This window comes from Mus caroli, unplaced genomic scaffold (genome assembly GCF_978045245.1).
Source record: "Mus caroli unplaced genomic scaffold, Mus_caroli_1 scaffold_13, whole genome shotgun sequence".
Lineage (NCBI taxonomy): Eukaryota > Metazoa > Chordata > Mammalia > Rodentia > Muridae > Mus > Mus caroli.
In genome coordinates, this window is record NW_028227268.1 from 20,218,009 (window position 1) to 20,239,600 (window position 21,592).

The window sequence follows — 21,592 nt, forward strand, 5'->3', positions numbered from 1 at the left end:
AGGAAGAGAATTTGTGTTTCCTGCATGCATACACACGCACGCACACACACACACACACAGAGAGAGAGAGAGAGAGAGAGAGAGAGAGAGAGAGAGAGAGAGAGAGAGAGAGAGATTGCAGATCCTTTATTTCTTGTTTCTGTTCTGTCATTAGCTGACTGAGATGTACAGCCTTTCTGGCTGTGATCCCCTTGGGCTTCATGACATTGCAGCAGCCAGCACTGCTGAAGTTCAAGGTATAGCCAGAGTGCATGCACGAAGGACATACAGGACATACCCCAGTGGGGCATGGCCCTGAAATGCGGTTTGCCTCAAGCCCTCCAGAAGACAATTTGATAAATAAATAAATAAACAAACAAACAAATGAAGAAACCACTGCAGACAGCCTAGGGGCTGGATAGCTTGTCCTGGGGACTTCAGTGGAGTGGATCCTGGCCTCTTCAGTAACCTATTTACAATCTTGTAGCAACACCAGTTAGAAACAAGAGACATCTGCCTGCCTCTAGGAATTAAGCATTGTACCTGTCAACAGGTCTAGGGGTGTGGCTGAGTTGGCTGAGTGCTCGCTTACTACTTGTGAGGTCATGAGTTCAAGCCTCAGCAAGGCATAATCCTGATATGGTGACAGCTGCTTATAACCCCAGCACTCGGGAGACAGATGGAGGAAGGATTCCGTTGAGTTCAACTCTTGATTTCAAGACCAGACTGAGCTGTCCAGAAAGACCTTACCTTTAAAAAGCAAGCAAATAGACAAAAAACAAAGACACCAAGCGTATCTCTGGCTACTCAGTCAGTAAGTATTTATTGAACATTTATTACCTATATTGAACCCCCTACTGTGTATGTGTTTTGAACACCTGCTCTATGTATAGAACACCTAATGTGTGCATCTAACATCCACTGTTTGCCAGGCTATTTTAGGCAGTGAGGATATGTCAGTGAATGAACAGGCAACTCGAACATAACAAACAGGCCTTGAGGATCTGTTTTTTGCTTTTTTCTTTTTTAATTTTTCATGACAAAAACAAAAATATACCTAAAAGCGAAGCTTCTGGGAAAACCATTTGTTCTTCCCTGTCTTGTATCACTCCTCAAACTTGACCTTGGCTTCCCGCCTGGCCTTGCGTTTCAAAGCTGGGTCCCTGAACACATCCTTGTTGACAACAGTCTTGTCCAAGGGATATCCACAGAGTACCTTGTGGGCATGAGGTGGTTGTAGTTATAAACTTTCACAAAGGACTTGATCTTGGATCGCTTGGCGATTTTCTTCTTGCCCATGGCAGCTGTCACTTTTCGGGGATATCGGTCAATTCCAGCCACCAGGGCATGGCTGTAAGGACGGTCCGAGGTGCCATCATCAATGTTCTTCACGATGAAAGCTTTGCGTCCAGAGTATCGTCCGGCCAGGACCAGTACCACTTTCCCAGATTTCATGAACTTGCCCATTTCAAAAGCAAGCAGCCCGCACCCAGCAGAAAGGAAAGGAGAACCGAGGATCTGTTTTTGTCTCTGCTCACATCAGTCCTAAGGAAACAGGTGTCCATGCTTCAAGCTAAGCAGACCTGTGATAAATTTAATTACAAGGCATTTCCTACCCACCCATCCCACCTCTCCTCCCCCTCCAATCTCCTCCAGTTAAGACCAACTTCAAAATCCCTCAGTCCTAGCTGAGAGCTCAAAGATCCCAGCCAGTCCTTCTGCAGCTCGTGGGAATGTCCCCAGAGGAACGATCTTTGATTTTTTTTTTTCCAAGAAGTTTAATTATCCCATGGCTGGAGAGGTGGTTTTCATTTGTCAGAATTCAGAGTCCTGAGAAGACCCTTGTGCTAGGCCAAGGCTACCCTGGTGGCTCTCTGGGCTGGGCCCCAGGCACAAACAGTAGGAATGCTTTGAAAGCCTCCACTGCATGCGGCCCTTGGTTTTACCACTGGCCTCTGTGGGCAGTTTAATTAATAAATGTCCATTGCTTGTCATTTGCCATTAGCAAACCAGGAAGGGTTGGAGGTGAGGTGCTGAGAGGCCAGGAAAGCCGGCTCTAAGCACGGTGCCCGGGAGAATTAAAATCCTGGCTATCAATCCCACGCACAGATCACACCTGGCTATGCCTGGCCACGCCCACGGACTTTGGGAAGGCTGTTTAGCCATACTGGTGGGAATCTATTCTTACAACTTGGATCTCAGGCAAGCCCCACAAGGTCATGTGAACCCCTTTCCTCTATGAACTCTATGGAAGGGTAGTACCCACCTCCAGCACCAAATGAAGTGGACAGTGTTTGTCAAGACACTGCACAGAGTCCGGGGCACAGTCGGCGCTCAATAAATTCTCCCAGTTAATGTAATATACTTCAACTCTCAAGGGATGCTCTTGGGCCTGGGGAGACAGCGCCTAGAAAGAGAGGCAGAAGCTGGAGAAGCCACGATTGGATGGTTTATGCTGCACGGTTGGTCCAGTGAGTCCAGGTCTCAGAGGTCCAAGAACTAAAGTCAAGTTTACTGTGTATCTGTTGGCTCCTGCCTGGCTTTGTACCCTTCATTCCTGTGTGGGGCTCGTGGGATGTTGGTAGCTGGGTAACCTCCATGCTTACAGCAGAGGAAAAAAAGAGATGAGACTCGATGAACCACCCTTAGCACTGGAAAGAGGGAGATAGGATGGGGACCCACACTGTCCCCCCAAGGCTAAGTAAATCAATTTGTCAGAGAAGTGTACTCTTCTAGAAAGAGGAGCAGACGTTTGTGAACACTTGGCACAATGAAGTTTACACATGCCCGTGGATAGTGAGACACGAGAGAAATCCCCTTATCAATCAATGCAGGTGTTAGGAAGTAAAAGGTCAAGGGTCAGAAGTCAGGGAGGGTCCCCTGAGGAGGTGACAGGGAGCTTCTTGCAGAAGGAATAAGAGAGTATTCACTAGGTCATGTGGAGAAGGCAGGGTAGCTGGGGGTGTCTAAGCTGGGTGTGTGTCGGCCTAGCTAGGATCCTGCTGGCTGTGTCCAACAAGCTAAGGATTTTGTCAGCTTTCCAAGAGAGACAGGGGAAGGCTCTGAATAATCAGATGCAACTTAAAGAAGGGAAGATGGAACGGAGGTCTGTTTCTACCAAAATGTTAAGAAAAAGGCATGGCCAGGGGGGTTAATCAGGGAGAATCCACAGGTAAGGTGTTCAGCATTGCACCGGGGGTGGGTGTGGGTGGGAGGAACCCAAGCAGTCCCCATGGGGTGTCAGGAGGGTCACACTGCAGGGCGCAGGACTGAACTTGGGTCCCTAGCAAGCCAGAAGGACCCGCGCGACCCCACCCCTCCGCCCCTCCCCCCATCTCTACCTCGAGTGGCATCCAGCTCCTCCTCACCGCCCCCCACCCCACCCCCCGGGCAGGCCAAGCCCGGCGGCTATTTGTGTGGGCTCCGATTGTAATTTGGGCCCCTGTGGGCCGCAGTCAATTGTCGCGTTTGCACAGCGCCAGGCTGAAATAGCCCGGCGCGCGGCCCAGGAAATGAGCTCAGGCCCCGGCCGCGGCCAGCGCTGGGCTCCGGCTCCCCTGCCCGGCGCCCGGCCGCGACCGCCCGGCGCGGCTATTTTTTCATTTGACCGACTTCAACAGGCAATTTGAATTATGAGCATGAAAACGTGCCTCGGGCTCTGTCTGCCACCAAAGGCTCGGAGAGAGTGGGAGTCGCTGGCATGGGTCCCCGAGAGGCTCCTCTGGGGTCGGGGTGGGGACGAAGCGAGGCGGGATCTGTGAGGCCACCTTCAAGGAAGCAACAAAGAAAGTCATTATCCCCTAGGGACAGGTGACAGTTTTATAGAGTGCAGTCTCACTGTGTTAGGACCCTAGACTATTTGAAAAACAGTGTATCCATTTAGGCATCTCTTCCCTACACAAGCATACATATACATTTGCACACACACACGCGCGCGCGCGCATACATATATTCATTTGTCAATATTGCAACTATCACAGGCCATACAGAATTCTAGGCCTGAAATTTGAAATAAATGAATTAATATTTTTATTAATTCTTTGAGAATTTTATATTGTATTTTGATATTAACCCAACTCCTTCCCTTCAATGTCTCCCAGACCCAACCCCATCTCCCTACCACCCGAAACTTCCTGTTTTTAGATTAATAACCAATCAATTCCAATTTGCGCCATCGACATATTTCTGGGTGTGGGGCCATCCACAGAAGCGTGGTCAACCAATCTGGAGTGATGTCCTTAAAGAAAACAGACTCTTCCTCCTGCAGAAGCTGGCAGCTACCCATAATTCCTCAGGGAAGGGTGGGGACTCACGGACCCCTCCCACTTAGGGCTAGAAAGTCGACTGGCTCGATCTTCTGCCTGGGCTCCTGCTGGCGACTGTGCCCGCAGTGAGGTCTTGTGTGTCCTGGTTCTGTCATGTCCAGAAGATGCTGGGTGCACTGGTCCCCTCTGACCTCTGGCTCTTACTGCCTTTCTGCCCCTCTGTGACTAGATCTGGTTTTTTTTCCCCCAGAACACCTTCCTTTTTTTCTTTTTCTTTTGAGACAGAGTATCCTGTAGCCTAGGTTGACCTCAGACTCTGTGGAGCCAAGCATGACCTTGAACTTTGGGATGCTGGATTGTAACTATGCACCACTACCCTAAGATTGTGTGGTCCTGGGCCTCTAGCTCAGGCCTTGTGCCTTCGAGCACTCTACTAACTGAGCTACGTTCCCCAGTGCTCTAAGCGCTCTATGTCATCGCTAGACAATTTTCCATCTACCTTTGGGTAGGGTTTCATTTGGATGAATGCATCATAATTTATAGGCCCAACCCCCTCTTGTCGGGTAGGGGACGGCATCTCTGGTTTTCCCCCATCATAAATAAAACCCCAATAAATGTCTCTGTAGATACCAAAATTGTTCTGTCTTCCTTGTGAATTATTTCCTCGGGATTAATTCCCAGGAGGAAGATGACAAGGCCAAAGGTTGAGAACATTTTTATGACACTTGGTGCTGTGACCAAATTGCTTTCCAAAGGGTTTGTGTCTGATAATTTACTGTCTTAAAACAAGGAACAAACCAAGTGTGTACAGAGAGTTTCCTTATACATACAAGAAGATCATGGCCTTGGGGACAAGGGGATCAGGTGCCTCCCAAAGCTCCAAGTGGCAGCACAGTAGAGGCTTAGCTAAAAAAGGACTGGAGAGTTGGGGAAAACACAGGAACTTTCCAGAAGCAGGGGCTGCTAGGAATGTGGGGCTCTGTCTCTCGGCTTCTCTTTTGCTCTTATCAGGAATTTAGATCCATCACTTCCTATTCTGCGTCTTCCTGTCTACGCCTAAGAGCTGGGATCTCTGGGCTTGTCAATCTCACGGTTTGCTGAGCCAGCTTTAGAGCCAAATGGGAATGGTTTGCACCTTGGATTTCTTGCTGTCTTTGTCTTTTCTCTGATGCAGAGCCAACCCCTGAGTGACACAGATCTGGGTTCTGGTGGAACCACCTGTAATTTTGTTTGTTTGTTTGTTTGAGGCAGTGTCTCTCTCTCTATAGTTATGGCTAACCTAGAACTCACTCTGTAGACCAGGCTGGCCTCGAACTCACAGAGCTCCACCTGTTTCTGCCTCCTGAGTGCTGGGGAAAACTGCCTGTATTGTATGGGGATGGAGCTGATGACTAGATGGCATGCTCTCCACACTCAGCCACCATCCAATTTGCTGATGTCCTTCCTCCCATAGTTGTTTTGTATTAAGGAGATGACATCATGGACTGTGTGTGTGTGTGTGTGTGTGTGTGTGAGTGCATGCGTGCGAGCATGTGTGTGTTCTGGCAACATTGTAGGAAGAAAGAACCCTTTTAGGGGACAGTCAAAGGGAAGGCAAAGTTGCTTTCCCCTCTGTATCAGTCTCTACTAATGAGCCACTTAAGGACACAACTCCCAACTTTATGACTTGATCATCACCATTCTAAGGGCCCAGAAGCCCTTGATAGAGTCTCATTTATGTTCTCATGTTCTCCTGTTATGGCTGTACTGTGGAGAAGCACAACAGAGGCAGCTCTTGCAGAAGGGGCTCTGAGAGATAGATAGGGAAGTCAGGGCTTAGTTGGGAGAGACTTGAATCCAATAGCAGAAGAAAGACAGACAGGATAGGGGTGTTGAAGACAGCTGGGATAAGTTGCACGTTGGGGCTCCTATCTCCTGCAGAGCAGTCTGCTTTCTGGAGCTTTGGGGCTCCATGTGGTTAGAGGATGTGACACAATCGCCTCTTCTGTATTAGTCAGGGTTCTCTAGAGAACCATAACTGATATAATGGATGTATGTATTCCATATATGCATGAATAGATGAATGCATATATATTAATACATGAAATATTCATATATTCCATATAATATATTCTATATACATACACAGATATATACATATATACACACAGATATATAGATTCATATATGCATATATACACAAATGCGCATATACATATGTGCATATATGCATGTAATATATACACATATATGCATATGCACATATATGCATATACAAATATACATCAGATCTAAATACATCATCCAAATCACAACTGCTTACACCTTCAGGTCCCCTAGATGAAGCTCGTGGCCAAGAAGAGGGGAGGACTCCCTGCTGTCCTGCTGAAACCTGAAGCCTCTCTACTGCATGGCTTCCTTATGGCTTCTTCCTTGGGGCTCTGCAGCCTACCTATAGATAAAGCCCACGTGTGGAGTATCCATCTAGATTGATCTACACCGGGTCCCTGCTAGATGAGGAGGGATGTAACTCCAGGGACCCAGCTGCTTGCTCTTGGAATAAATCTTCCCTGCGTTAGTTCATAGGACTTCTTACAAATCCTGCCTTGATGGTAACTGGGTTTCCCCCTCATCTCAGCCTTGTTAGTGCAAGCTTAAATCTAAAATGATATTTGGATACTTCCATTTTAATATGATCCCTTGTCATGGCCCCATCCGATGGACACTGTCATCTCCTCCAGGTGCCTGTAAACATCACAAAGTGTGGTCACATCCAGCTTGCAGCCTGATGGCCACATGAAGCCAAAAGATAGATAGCTATGAATGTCACTCAACACAAACTGTAAACATACCTAAAGCCTAAATTTGGGGGCTGGGGAGATGGCTCAGTGCCTGCCTGCTGTGAGCATGAAGATCCAAGTTCTAACCTCTTGCACCCCCTGAAAACCCAACATAGTGGCTCTCACCTGTCACTCCAGCACTGGGAGGTAGAGACAGGTAGATCTCTAGAGCTCACTGGTCAGCCAACCTAGCCAACAAGTCAGTTCCAGGTTCAAAGAGAAAGTCTGTCTGAATGGTGGAGAATGTCTGAATGACCTCGAAAAATAGCTGATGCTGACCTCTGGCCTCCACACGCACACACATGTGCACACCCATAGACACACGTATGCGCACACAACCATTATGAGATTTGAGGGATTATTATTATTATTATTTTGCATCTCCATTGTGTGGTTCTTAAGCATGAATGTTGTAGATAATGTAACGTCCGTCATGTTGCTATGTCAAAAGGTTGGACCTATCTGATTCACATGCTGCCTTGGCTGTGTCTCTCCAGTAGACCGCCTGTATCTTACACATCATTTGAATACCATGTGCTTGGCCCAGAGCCTTACTTGTCAGCACCTGATCAGGAATACATATCCATCAACTTCTGGGTCCCTCCAGCCCTTCCTGCTCCTGACCAGGCTCTTAGTGGCAAGACAAGGTGTTGATAGCAAGGTCTTCTGCGAGCCGTCCACTGGGGTAGGGGTATGTAGGGGGGCCAATGACAGAACCATTCATCTTCTCCTCTCATGGGGGTGGGGCTTCCTCTCTCATGGGGGATGGGGCACAGCCTCTTAACAACCACTGTCACCAGATCACTGCCTAACATGAGCTCTGGGCAAGGTGGGAAAACATGGAATTGGTCAGCCTGGATCACATGCCCAGCTCTGGATGCTGGAAGGAGGCTATGGCCTCTCTAGCTTCCACCTGGGGAGCTCTGACTGCCCCACAAGGGAGCCTGCCCCAACCCCAAGGTGGGATGCTGAACGGATCTGGGAGGACAAGTGTCTAAGAGTGACTCAGCATGCAGCCACTGAGTGCCAGGTGGTACCCAAGGTGCTGGCATGAGGAGTTAAGTAACTTGCTCAAGGCCTCACAGCTAGTAAGTTATTAGATTCAGGACTTGAACCAAAGAAGAGAGAGGTCTGGGTGATGGTGCCATACACCTTTAATCCCAGCACTTGGAAGACAGAGGCATGCAGAACTCTGTGAATTCGAGGCCAGCCTGGTCTACAGAATGAGTACTAGGATAATTAGCCAACCAGAGCTACACAGAGAAAACATGTCTCAAAAACTAGGAGAGGGAAGAAGAAGAGGAAGAAGAGGAGGGAGAGGAGAAGAAAGAGGAGGTGGCACCCTCTACTCCTCCCCTGGCATTTATTGCCCCACTGAGCCACAATTATTGCCCCCTTGAGCCATGATTCACCAAAGCTTCCTTCTCTGCCTCTTGCTCCCCTTCACCCCCAGGACAGTAAACTCCATTTAGTATTAGCTGTCTTAAAACAAGCTATGATTGTCTTGATGCCCAGAGTCCTCCTCTCCCACAGGAGACTGATCCTTTGGGAATAAGGGGAGGAGCTAAGAGTCAGTGTGGGGAATGGAGTGAAAACAACCCATCCACACACACACACATACACCAGTTTGCAGAGGTGAAGGGTGGCTTGGATTCATTTAACAACCACCCTGCAACTGTCCCCTGGACCAGCACTGTGCCCTGGTGGTGCTAATGAAAGCAGAACCAGCCAGGGTCAGGAGAGCAGATACTGTGGCTCACAGGAAGGAGAAGCCTGGCCCCTGACTCCCAGAGTGCGGCTCAGGAAAGCTTCTTAGATAAAGTGGAATTCGGATCCGGATTCAAAGAATGTGGAATGCTTTAGAGAGGGGGAGGGGGCCATGACTATCAGAGAAAGAACAAAAGCCTGTCCCCCCAGGCTCAAAGCGCATGACAGCTTCCGAGGTCTTCAGGATCACAAGCCCCTATTCCTACTACCTCATGCTTCCGGTCAGTTAGACCTTCTGTTGAGGTACTCCTTGCTTTGTCTGCTGGCCCCTGGAGTTGGGAACCTGCAACCTCTGACCCCTTGAAAAGCTGAGGCTGAGACAGATAGACTTGGATCTCAGCTCTGCCTCTTAATGACTGTGTGGATTTCAGAAAGTGCTTCCCAGAACGGACCCTTGGTCACCTGGTCTAGACACAGAGATAATAAAGAGCATGCACCCAGTATAAGGCACCCAGTACCCATCTTCTGGCACCCTAACTTCATCTTGCCACTCACTAACTTGTTTGTTTGTTTGTTTGTTTGAGAGGTCTCATGTAGCTCAGGCTAGACCAAAATTGATTATGTAGGTGAGGATGACTTTGAACTTTTGACCTTCCTACCTGTGCCTCCCAATGTTAGTATTACAGGAGTGTCACCACCCTGGTGCTTTGGATCTTGCATCATGGGGACCAGAGCTTCATGCATGGTTGGCAAGCACTGTGCCAACCGAGTTACACCCTCAACCCCTGAATCATTTTGGAAAAATAGGAAATCCTAGTGTCTGCCCTTTGGGTAGACTTTCTTCTTTCTGTCTGACAGAAGTGATGAGGCAGGCCTGTGACTAAAACAGGTCCTGAGGCCAAGGACTCTAGGCTAGGAATATCACCGGGAGCTTGTTTGCTCTAAGGGCTTCCTGGAGACCAGGATGAGCAGAAGAGCCCAGGCCTGTGGATGCTCACAGACTCGTGTCCTCTCCCTTGCACAAGCAGTTCTTTTCAGTTGGCTGCAGTAGGGATCTACAGCTGATATTGCAACACTCTCTCCATACAGAGCTCTGCCTTCACCGCTCTCATCAGCACCATCCAGATGGATGTGCTTCATGGGTACTACTGACATGGAAAGTAACACTTATGTGAGGCATGTGGTGTCACCATCTACCAGATGAGGAGACAGAGGCTGAGAGAAGTTAAATGAGCCAGGCCTGGTGTCACTGACTATAATCCCAAGGTCTGAGGATACCAAGGCACCATAGTGACAAGCATAGTCTCCCTGGGCAGCTCAGCGAGACCTTGTCTCAAAACAGAAAGTGAGGCAAGTGCCAATAGATGATAGATAGATAGATAGATAGATAGATAGATAGATAGATAGATAGATAGATATAGAGCTAGAAGATAGGTGATAGATATAGAGATTGAAGATTGAAAGATAGGTAGAGGGCTGGTGAGATGGCTCAGTGGGTAAGAGCACCCGACTGCTCTTCCGAAGGTCCAGAGTTCAAATCCCAGCAACCACATGGTGGCTCACAACCATCCGTAACGAGATCTGGCTCCCTCTTCTGGAGTATCTGAGGACAGCTACAGTGTACTTACATATAATAAGTAAATAAATCTTTAAAAAAAAAAAAAGAAAGATAGGTAGATAGATGATAGAGACATAGAGATAGATGATTGATAGAGCCAGATACATAGATGATAGCAATAGAAATAGAATTAGAGAGAGACGATAGAAAATAGATGATAGATAGATATATAGATAGATAGAAGATAGATGGTTAATTGATAGAAGATAGATAGATAGATAGATGATAGATAGATAGATAGATAGATAGATAGATGAGAAATGATAGATACATAGATACATAGATACATAGATACATAGATACATAGATACATAGATACATAGATACATAGATACATAGATACATAGATACATAGATACATAGATACATAGATACATAGATACATAGATACATAAATAGATACATAGATACATAGATACATAAATAGATACATAGATACATAGATACATAGATACATAGATAGATGAGTAAACAAATAGACATAGGGTATCCCTCCCCAGGTCACTCACTAAGTGTCAGAACAGAGAGTTGGGCACAGAAGTGTTCAATGGTAGTGTCTCCAAGGCTCACGTGTCACTCATGACCCCAGGGCTGCTTCCCCTTGTTGAGGCTCCTGGTCAGCTGTCACCCATCATCTGGACTCTCAGCCTTTTCTTGGATGCCTCTTGAGGCTTGGGGTCAGGGCCAGCCAGGCCAAGCAGGCTCTAGGAACTGTGTGCTCTGTGATGCCCACCCCCAACACAAGTGCCCTGTAGGTCAGCTTGTCCCTTGTCCCGATGTCCCAGATAAAAAACCTCAACCCAACTGGTCATTACCACCTGGCACAGGGACCTTGTGGTTTCCGGATGGCTTGTATTGACTCGTGAAGTCTTCACAGGACATGAGACTGGGCTAAATTTAAGCCCTGTCACAGACAATTTAACGGTTTTCAACTGTGGGGGTAATTGAATGCTAAACCATAATTACCAATACTACTGATCCCTTAATTCCCCAAACAATGTGTGGAGGTGTACCGAACCCAAGCCAGTCCAGTTCGAATTCTACCTCACAATAAAACGCAGTGTCGAGGCAGATTGCTTCCCTGGCTCACAATATTTTAAGGCAGGAAAGGTTGGTTTTGTATTTTAATTTGGCTTTTATTTTCAAATGTTTGCTTGAAATTTGAGATCACATCCCCTGAGAGGAAAACGATCTGGGTCTCTGGCCTGGGGGATTCTGTGAGATCCCAGGGTTGTACCCCTTGGCCACAGCAAGAAGCAGAAGATGGGTCATCTATGCCTGAGGGGGTGCTGGGGAGGGCCTGAAGATGTCAGTGCTCATAAAAGCTCTGTCTACCTACCGTTGAGTCACAGAGCACTTTGGAGCCTATAATGCCTGAAATTTAAAGTGTGAATGTAGGCTCTGGGGCAATTAGTGACTTTCTGTGACTCTATTTGTTAGTCTGTAAAATGGCTGCATCTTCGGACGGAGTCACACATAGCACAAACTGGCTTCAAACTCTCTAGGTAGCCAAGGATGATCTTGAACTGATTCTCCTGCCTCTGCATCCCAACAGCTGGGATCACAGGTCTATTCAGGGCTAGCGATGGAGCCCAGGTCTTTGTGTGTGCTAGGCAAGTACTCTAACAATGAAGCCCTGTCCTTGGTGTTTGGTTTTAGTTGGGGGTGTGGCTACTGTTTTTTTTTTTAAGATTTATTTATTTTATGTATATGAGTACAGCGTACAGATGGTGGTGAGCCTTCATGTGGTTGTTGGGAATTAAATTTTTATGACCTCTGCTTACTCCAGTCAGACCTGCTTGTTCCAGAAGAGGGAGTCAGATTTCATTATGGGTGGTTGTGAGCCATCATGTGGTTGTGGGATTTGAACTCAAGACCTCTGGAAGAGCAGTCGGTGTTCTTACCTGCTGAGCCATCTCTCCAGCCTCGGTGTGACTACTGTTCATCTGTCTATGGAGCAAGTCTACACAGAGCACATGTCGAGCATCCTTTGCCCAAAGTACCGGGGACCCAGAAGCATTTTTGAATTTACAGCTTTTCTGATTTACAGTTTTTTTTTTTTCATAACGTAATACTGACCATCTTCTCTAATCTAAAAGTCCAAACTCAAAGTGCTTTGAAACCGGAAGCCTTTTGAGTGGCACGTTGTGCCCTCCAAAATTTATTTCGTTTGGGTTGGGCGTTTATTTCCTTTGTTTTGAGACAAAGTCTCTGTAGTCCAGGCTGACCTGAAAACTCAGTCTGTGGCCGAGAATGGGCTGTCACATCCCATTCAAAAAGGTCTTTTGATTTCAGAGCACTGTGAATTTCGGATATTTGGTTGAGGGATACGGCTTGTGGCAGACACAGTTTTAAGTGCTGAGGACAGAAGATTCCAGCAGAGGGCGCTTCGGCGGGGAGCTAAAAAATGACTGACTCCCAGGAGGTCACCAGGTGCACCAGGGTGAGCTCTTGGGCGGGGGCGGCACCCTGCAAGACTGTATGCATAGACTCTGAGGCCGGAGACTTCGCCCTGGGGCACACACACACACAGCAGTCTGACATCAGAGTGACATCGGAGAGCCACTCACAGGTGGTCAAGGGGTGACTGAAAAGACATGAGACTGAAAAGGCATGAGAATCTGACTACAGGACCCTGTTCTGTCACTTTAGACTGTAGGGGTTCTTGTAATCACTCAGACGCGGTGGCGGCCTTAGGGGTAAAGATCTACACTAAGAGGCCTAGCTTCAGCTCCCGCTCCAGATCTCCCTCCCAGGCTGCCTGCGTCAACTGGGAATGGCAAGATTGAGGTCACAGGGTCATTATCACAGCCTGTGTCAGATCAGGCATTTCAAGGCCAGAACGCACGCTGGGCGTGCAGCAAGTGCTGAGTCAGCTTGGCCTCCAGTGCAGAGGCCATGGGAAGAGCCACTTGCCCCGAGGCCACATAGCTGTGTCCATAGCTTTTGATCTCTACCCTTGAGGGCTAAGACCTGGATCTTCGGCGGCAAAGTGGTGGTCTTTGCTGACAGCTGCTGACAGGCAACAGGTAGAGAAGTCTAGAGGCAGGGGAGTAGGGGGGGATGAAAGTCAAGCTAGGGAGAGTCTCAACTTGCCAGGTACCCGAGTTAGCTCTCTAGTCCCAGACTCAGGCGTCTGTGACTGGGCATGCTGGTGGCTCCCTCTACATGCTGTAGAGTGGCTCTGAGGTCAGGGGAGGTTAGAGGGATGGGGCACTGCTCCAGGGATATTCCCTTTGTGTTGAAATGAGCTCTGACATTCACAGACAGGCCCTCCCTCCCATTTTGACAAATCCCACTTCCCAGCTGGTATCTGAGGGGTCTCCAAGATTAAAAATCTGCTCACCCACTGCTTACAGGGCAACCGGTCACTATTACCAGGGGCTCTAGGGGCCTGGGAACCCAGCAAGGGATGAACAGGTGCCTGCTGACACCCTTTTTACCCACGGTGGGCCCGTTCAGTTCCCACTTAGAAATGGGAATGTAGGGGGTGGGGGGGACTTGCTGAGTTCCCTGCAAGTCTGGAGTAATTAACGCTGTTGGCTGGCAGCTGCCCAGGCCACCCCAGTGATGGGAACCTGGTCTCAGGGGAGCAGGGCTTGGCAGACAGCTCAGGACCAAGTCCAGGGTATAGTGTGGGGGAGGGGCACGGGGCGTAGGATGTAGAAGACTGGGAAGTTGGGGGATGCTACCGAAAGTTTGGGCAGTCTTGCAGGAGCCAAGGAACCCTGCTGTGCCCCCAGCAGCTTGTTGGTGTCATTTTAGATACTCTCACTCCCTGACTCCTAACTTCTACTAGGGCAGATGTTGCTGCTGAATGGATCAAGTATGGCGCCCAGCATCGCCGGCCACAGCTTTTTTTTTTTTTTTTTTTTTAAATTTAAATCAGACAGCTCCAAGAGTCATGCTACTGGCAATATTTTAACCAAGAGTTTTCAAGTAAAAGTGTACAGGCGCTACTCATTTAAAAGGACTCCGTCTCATAGCAGACTGACTAAGGGTGGTCTCTCCTACACGTTGAGGAAGCCACCTTTGCCAGGTTTAGTCAAAGGGCTTCCTTCAGGAATGGAAGGCCTCAGGTCTCTGGGCCTCAGGACAGAGGCCTCAGGCCTCTGTCTCTCTAGTGTCTGTCACAAGACAGCCCTGAGCAGTAACCCCTTTGCCTGCTGCCTCTGCCACCTCCACAGCCCGGTATCTGGCCCTCCTCCCTCCTCTCTGCCGAGGCTGTGGTGAGCCTGGAAGGTGTTAGTGTCACCACAGACCACGGTCAACACAAATTACCTTGCGATGAGAAACAAGCACATTTATAATCGATGAAATCAGGGGGTGAGAACTGATCCCAAGATGTTTCAATGAACAAAGCCCTGGTCCTTGGGTTAGGATAGGGGATAGGATGCAGAAGACCCTGCATGGTGACACAGGGGCTCTGTTTTCTAGTGGGGACTCTAAGGGTCTCACCCACCAGTTGGCTTTTTTAAAAAACTTGTGTGTGTATGTGATATATGATGTGTGTGTGTGTATGGTATGTATGTTTGTATGTATGGTATGTGTATATATAATATTTGTGTGTGTGGTGTGTGTATATGATATATGTGTAGTGTGTGTATGATATATATGTGTATGGTGTGTATGTATGTGTATGGTGTGTGTGTATGTGTATGGTGTGTGTGTATGACATTTGTGTAAGGTGTGTGTGGTGTGTGTGTATGGTGTGCATATGTATGGAGTGTGTGCTTATTAAGTATATGTGTGTGCACACGTGCACATATGTGTAATTGCCCTGTTCCCCACCCCACCCCCGTTCCCTTCCCCCAGGTTGAGACAGGGTCTGATTTTTGTCCATCTGTACTGCATGGCTAGCTGACCAGGGAGTCTTTTGTCTCGGCCTCCCATCTTGCCATGAAAGTATTAGAGTTGTAGACACACGATGCTGAGTCTGGCTTTGTGTGGTTCTGAGGATTCCAGCGCCAGCCCATACACTTTGTTCACTGAGCCATTTCTGGAGCTGTAGTTTGGGTTTAAACTTATTTAGAAGTTACAATTGTAGGGGGAAAGTTGCAGGAATATAAGCCCCAGCAATCCTGTCTCCTAGATTCTTACTAACATTCTGCCCCAGGGCCTTAGCTTCTCCCCGTATGCAGGTGTGTGCAACGGACCACAGCTTACCATTTCCGGAACCTCTTCACTTGTAAGTTGTAAGAGTCACAACTTTCCTCACCCCACCAAGTCACTCAAGGCCGAGTCCTTTGCAACTCTCCCCGACTGGCTAATGCTATGCTACAGAGTCACGTATTTCTTTTCCAGTGCAGCCTGGCCAGACCAATAGCCAGGGCTCTAAGTAATTGTCACCCCTGGCGCCTGTAATAAAGCCCTGCAGTTGGCTAAAAACCTCATGCTAGGTAGGGGCAGTGAAACACAGTGGTCAGGTTGCAAAGCAAGGACAAGTTTGACCCCCCAAGACCCCTAGTTGCTGCCGCTGGGGGAGGGGCGTCCTGGGGCTGGGAGTACAGGTGGACAGGGTGGCATGAGGTGTTTGAACTTGAGATCTCAAGGGAGCAAGGGAGACAGTCCCCCATATTTTGCCAGAGTTCAAGATGGAAAGATGGATGCAGGGGAGTTGGAAGGAAAGGAAAATCTTTGTTATAGTATGGTGACTGGATAGTTCACAGGTGCACTAGGCAACTGGTAATTGCACCTTATGGTAAATCAAGAACTCTTTTAGGTGAGGGGAATAAAGTTGGGGTACAGTCCATCCGTGGCATTTGTGTTCTATCGGGGGGATGGTACTGCTCTTATTCTTCGGGAACCCTCTCCTCTTCTCTTCTCCACTTCAGTGTGGAATCCATGCGGGCTATCTGTACTAAACATGGCAGTGAGAGATATCATGGTCTATGAAGGATGTTAGTCGTATGTGATGGTCTCCCTAATCCTGCCCCCTAAACCTTGGCTTGGAGATTCCCACCAATTCCCTTAAGAAGCTAGGGGCCAGCTGGTCCAAAGAGGATGTGGAGCTACAAGACTAGAACCCAAACCCAGACCCAGCCTGGAACTGCTTATACCTACACAATCCACGGACTTGCCACGGTGAAAAGCTGATGAACGCTTGGTGTTTGGGGCCTTTGAGCATCGGGGTGGTTGTTACACAGCATTGTTTTAGTCTCAGCTCACAGACAAGAGTATTAACTAGCTGACTGATCAGAAGCGCATGCTGTTGGAAGGTGACAGCCCCAGGGGAGTCCGGGAAGGGCAAAGATTCCAATGAGTGTGGCTGCAGAGAGATGAGCTCGATAAGGCTGAGCCCCTCCCCGGAAGCATAGATCCGGAAGTCAGGAACTGAGTCAGACCTTTATTTTCGGCAGGGCATTTCCGGCAGGGGAGACAGCCAGTGCAAAGATCCTGTGGAAGCAAGCGGGTGTTGTGCGCGCGCGCGGGGGTGGGGGGTGGGGGGGACGTGCAGAGCAGAGCAGGAGCCAGCAGGGGGCGGGGTAAAGGTAACTCGCACATCGACTGATCCCGTGGGAAGCACTTGGAACTTTCTTAGAAGAACCCATTGCTGCCAGAGGAAAGAGTCAGAGTATGTGAGAAAAGGTTTGACCGAAGCTCCCAGCTTTGGGATCTGGTCCCAGAGCGCCCTGTTAGCCACATTCAGGCTCACAGACTAGGGCCTTTCTTTCAGTTCTCATTCATTTCCTGCTTTCCCTCCCCTGCCTCTGGGAATTGTCTGGACTCTCCACCACCTCCCTGACACCCCAACTATACCTCCACTCATCTTACCTGCTGGGAGCCTCCCTGAGCACCGGCTCTGTTCTCCCAGCCCCTCCTTGGGTGCCCGCGCTGGGCTCAGAGCCCTGACACGTTGTCCTTGGCTGCTTCTGAAGGCCCTCTGCTGCAGGTACCATCTACCTCTCCCCAACTCCTGCAGACTCTCACTCCAGCCGACCCGGACCCTGCTTCCACCCTATCCTTACATCTTTTTTTTTTTTTTTTTTTTTTTTAAGATTTATTTATTTATTATATGTAAGTACACTGTAGCTGTCTTCAGACACTCCAGAAGAGGGCGCCAGATCTCGTTACGGATGGTTGTGAGCCACCATGTGGTTGCTGGGATTTGAACTCTGGACCTTCGGAAGAGCAGTCGGGTGCTCTTACCCACTGAGCCATCTCACCAGCCCCTATCCTTACATCTTTGCTTCATTCTATGTCTCTGCTAAAGTGGAGCCTTTCTATCTAGAGTTCTTTACTTCAGGACTTAATGGTACACATCTGTAGTCTCCCCATACTTGGGAGGCAGATGCAGGAGGATCTTGAGTTCAAAGCTAATCTAGGCTATATAGCAAGACCCTGTTCCAAACAATAAAATAATGAGGGCTGGGTATAAGGGCACATGCCTTTAATATCAACCCCTAGGGGGCAGAGAGAACCAGATCTCTGAGTTCCAGCCAGCTAGAGCTACAAAGTGAGACCTTGACTGAAATAATAAATAAAAATAAACAGGGCAGGCTATGTGCAAAGCCCTGTCCAGGGTGCTAAGGGACAGAGGGATAGTCCCTAAAATCCCCTCGGTAGTCCCTTTACCCTCTCTTTGTCTCAATCCCTGCCCCACCCTCAAGGCTGGGCCACTTAGGACTCAGTGACTTAAATATCTTCTTTGTGCTTCTGTTTTGTCTTGTCTTTGAGATAGAGTCCTATGTAGCCCAGGCTGACTTCGGAGCTTTGAACTCTTTAAGTAGCTAAGATGACCTGGACCTTCTTTTTTTTTTTTTTTAAGATTTATTTATTATTATATCTAAGTACACTTAGCTGTGTTCAGATGCACCAAAAGAGGGCATCAGATCTCATTAAGGATGGTTTGAGCCACCGTGTGGTTGCTGGGATTTGAACTTCGGACTTTCGGAAGAACAGTCGGTGTTCTTAACCACTGAGCCATCTCTCCTGCCCCAACCTGGACCTTCTAATGCTCTGGTCTGCACTTGCTCAGTGCTGGGATTGCAGGTGTGTGCTTTGTCACTTTGAGTCTGGCACTGGGGATCAAACCCTGAGCCTCACACACACCTCATGCTCTCCACTCAAGACTCCTGTCAACTGAGTCGTATCCCCAGCCAAAGGGGATTTCTTTTTAGTGATAAAAAGTGACTAAATAGGGGCTGGAGAGATGGCTCAGTGGTTAAGAGTGCTGACTGCTCTTCTGAAGGTCCTGAGTTCAATTCCCAGCAACCACATGATGGCTCACAACCATCTGTAACAACATCTGACTCCCTCTTCTGGAGTGTCTGAAGTCAGTGACAATATATTTGTCTTAGTCAGGATTTCTATTCCTGCACAAACATCATGACCAAGAAGCAAGTTGGGGAGGAAAGGGTTTATTCGGCTTACACTTCCATGCTGCTGTTCATCACCAAAGGAAGTCAGGACTGGAACTCAGACAGGTCAGGGAGCAGGAGCTGATACAGAGGCCATGGAGGGATGTTCTTTACTGGCTTGCCTCTCCTGGCTTGCTCAGCCTACTCTCTTATAGAACCCAAGACTACCAGCCCAGGGATGGTTCCACCCACAAGGGGCCTTTCCCCCTTGATCACTAATTGAGAAAATGCCTTACAGTTGGATCTCATGGAGGCATTTCCTCAACTGAAGCTCCTTTCTCTGTGATAACTCCAGCTGTGTCAAGTTGACACAAAAATAGCCAGTACAATACTCAAATATAATAAATAAGTAAATAAATAAATCTTTTTTTAAAAAAGTGACTAAATAAAAATATTAATTAAGCATTTAAAATTCCCCTTTTATTGAAAAAGGCAATTCCCACTGTTCACGGAAAATACAGAGAACCAAGCCACAAAGAAAAATGACATAAAGTAAGACAGAGAGGCTTCTGTCCCTTGTCTGCTGAGGTGGCCTCAGTTCCCCAGCAGGAGCTGTTGGGATAAGGACAGTAGAGCTCAGAGAGCCTCTAGGTTTTTGTTGTTGTTTGTCTGTGTGTGTGTGTGTGTGTGTGTGTGCGCGCGTGTGCGTGTGCGTGTGCGTGTGTGTACTGCGGTGGAGGTTAGAAACCAACGTCTCCTCCCACTGTGGTTCCACAGAGCGAGCTCAGATTACCTCAGGCTTCCATAGAAAGTGCCTTTATTGATTAAGCCATTTTTCCAGTTGAGAGGAAGGTTGCTGTTGCTGCTGTTGCTGTTGGTGGTGGTGGTAGTTATTGTTTTGTCTCTTTGAGACAGGGTTAGCCCTGGCTGTCCTGAAACTCACTCTGTAGACCAGGCTGGCCTCGAACTCAAAAATCCACCTTCCTCGGCCTCCCAAGGGCTGGGATTAAAAGCGTGTGCCGAGAAGAGAGATCTTAGTGGATGGTGAGGCAGGGGACAGACCCACGGTTGTGAGGTCTGAGAGAGCCAGTCAGAATGGCAAGCCCTTCTGGCCAGGAAGCCCGCCCTTTCCCTGCTGTCTGTGTGACCTTGCACAAGACTCTTGGCATTCCTGGTGTGCGCCATTTTCTTGAGTGGAGGGGCATGGCACATTTGTCCCTCAGGAAGCCACAGGGGACCTTCAGGTGCTATAGTGTTTGTACCCGGCAGCATGTCGAATAGTTTGTGGGTAGCCTGTGCTATCTCTGGGACATGCCTCACCTGCATGCTGGGTCCCAGCCTGGGACAGAGTATCTGGAGAAGAGAGACCATATGTATTTCTTCTTTCCCCTTGGATGCAACAGTGCCCAGCCCTGAGCAGGATGGGAAGACAACATTTATTATGTATCTGCTGCACGGTAGACATGACTGAGGCCTCATACACATGGCTAGAGACATGTGGAACTTACATCTACCCACTGTACAGATGGGGAAAATCAAGGCTGGCCATGGCAACTTGACCCTCCAAGGAACATGTGAGGGGAAAATGAATCAACCAAAATGGGGCTACACGACCAAGAGCTGATCCCCTTATGAGTCTGGACCTTAGCTGAGCTTGTACTAATGCATCCTGGGGGGCTGGAGGCAGCAGGAGGTGGCTCCTGATGTTCCCCGGACCGCAGATCCAGCTTGGCTCCCTGCTCCTGGAGCCTCATTCTCCCCCAGGCCACAGGATACCACTTCTGGGCACAGTACTCGCCCAGTTTCTTACTAGGCCTCTCTAGGATGGCAGCATCCCAATGTTCTATAAATAGTCTCTCCTGAGCCCCAGACGGCCAGTTGGCAAACATTGTAATTTGCTGAAAAGTTTGGAATGTGTCTAAAAATGAAGACAACAAATGAGACCAGGCTCGGGGTGGGGGTGGGGGGGTGGGGCAGGGTGCAAGTGGCAGATCCGTTTCAGAGGACAGCTGAGGCTCCCTGTTTGGGCCAGCGTCCCCATGAGGGCACCCGTGCCAAGACGCCTCGATGAATGTGAACATGGGAGGTGAATATTATCCTCCCTTCGCTGTGCTGTGGTTGCCTCCCATGCTGACCTCGCTGATGCTCTTGGCCAAAGCTGACAGCAACACACAGGGATCCTGGGAGCCAGAAGAACATCCCAAATAATGCCATTTAATTCCTTTTATTTACAAATGAGGGAGAGATGTCTCAAAACCCCAATAGCATCTAGAAACAGAACAGTGTGCTGAGTCAGCCCCATCCTGGCCAGCCGGCTTGGAGTGAAGTGTTAGAGCCCTAACTTCCTCTGCAGAGCTGCTCCCTGTGTGGTATCTCATGTGGTATTTCATGACTCTCTGGTTCCCCTGAGGGCTGACGCTGAACTAGCTGCTCTTCTGATGTTCCAGCCTGACCCTATCTGGCTGCCTAGAGGCAAAGACCATGGCTCAGGGTAGACCTTTATCCTCACCTCCAGAGCCAGTGAAAGGCTCTCATTAGGACCTCTGAGGCCAGGCCAGCAGCAGGTTCTTCCTGCCCTCAGGGAGAGCTCACTGCAGTAAAAGCCATTTGTCCTTGTCTTCTAGAGTTTTGATTTTCCCCTATACCGGAACAAAACCAAGACTAGAACATTGAACAGGAGAAGGACTGAGACATAGTTTCAGCCAACAAATGCTTGCCTGGACGACATGGTAGATTCCTGGGGTTCACTGGTCAGTCAGCTGAGCCTAATTGGTGAGATCAGGTCCCAGTGAACACTCCCATTTCAAAACCAAGGCAGAGGCTGAGGGGATGGCTCAGTGCACAGAGGTGTTGTACTGGGCCTGACCACCCAAGTGTGGACTCGGAGGCCACCCCTGAAGCAGG

At 48.7% G+C, this 21,592-nt stretch overlaps 1 pseudogene; it reads right to left on the reverse strand.

The window, feature by feature from the left end:
- Positions 1-1,084: 1,084 nt before the first annotated feature.
- Positions 1,085-1,446, reverse strand: LOC110305890 (large ribosomal subunit protein eL27 pseudogene; annotated as a pseudogene).
- Positions 1,447-21,592: the final 20,146 nt, after the last annotated feature.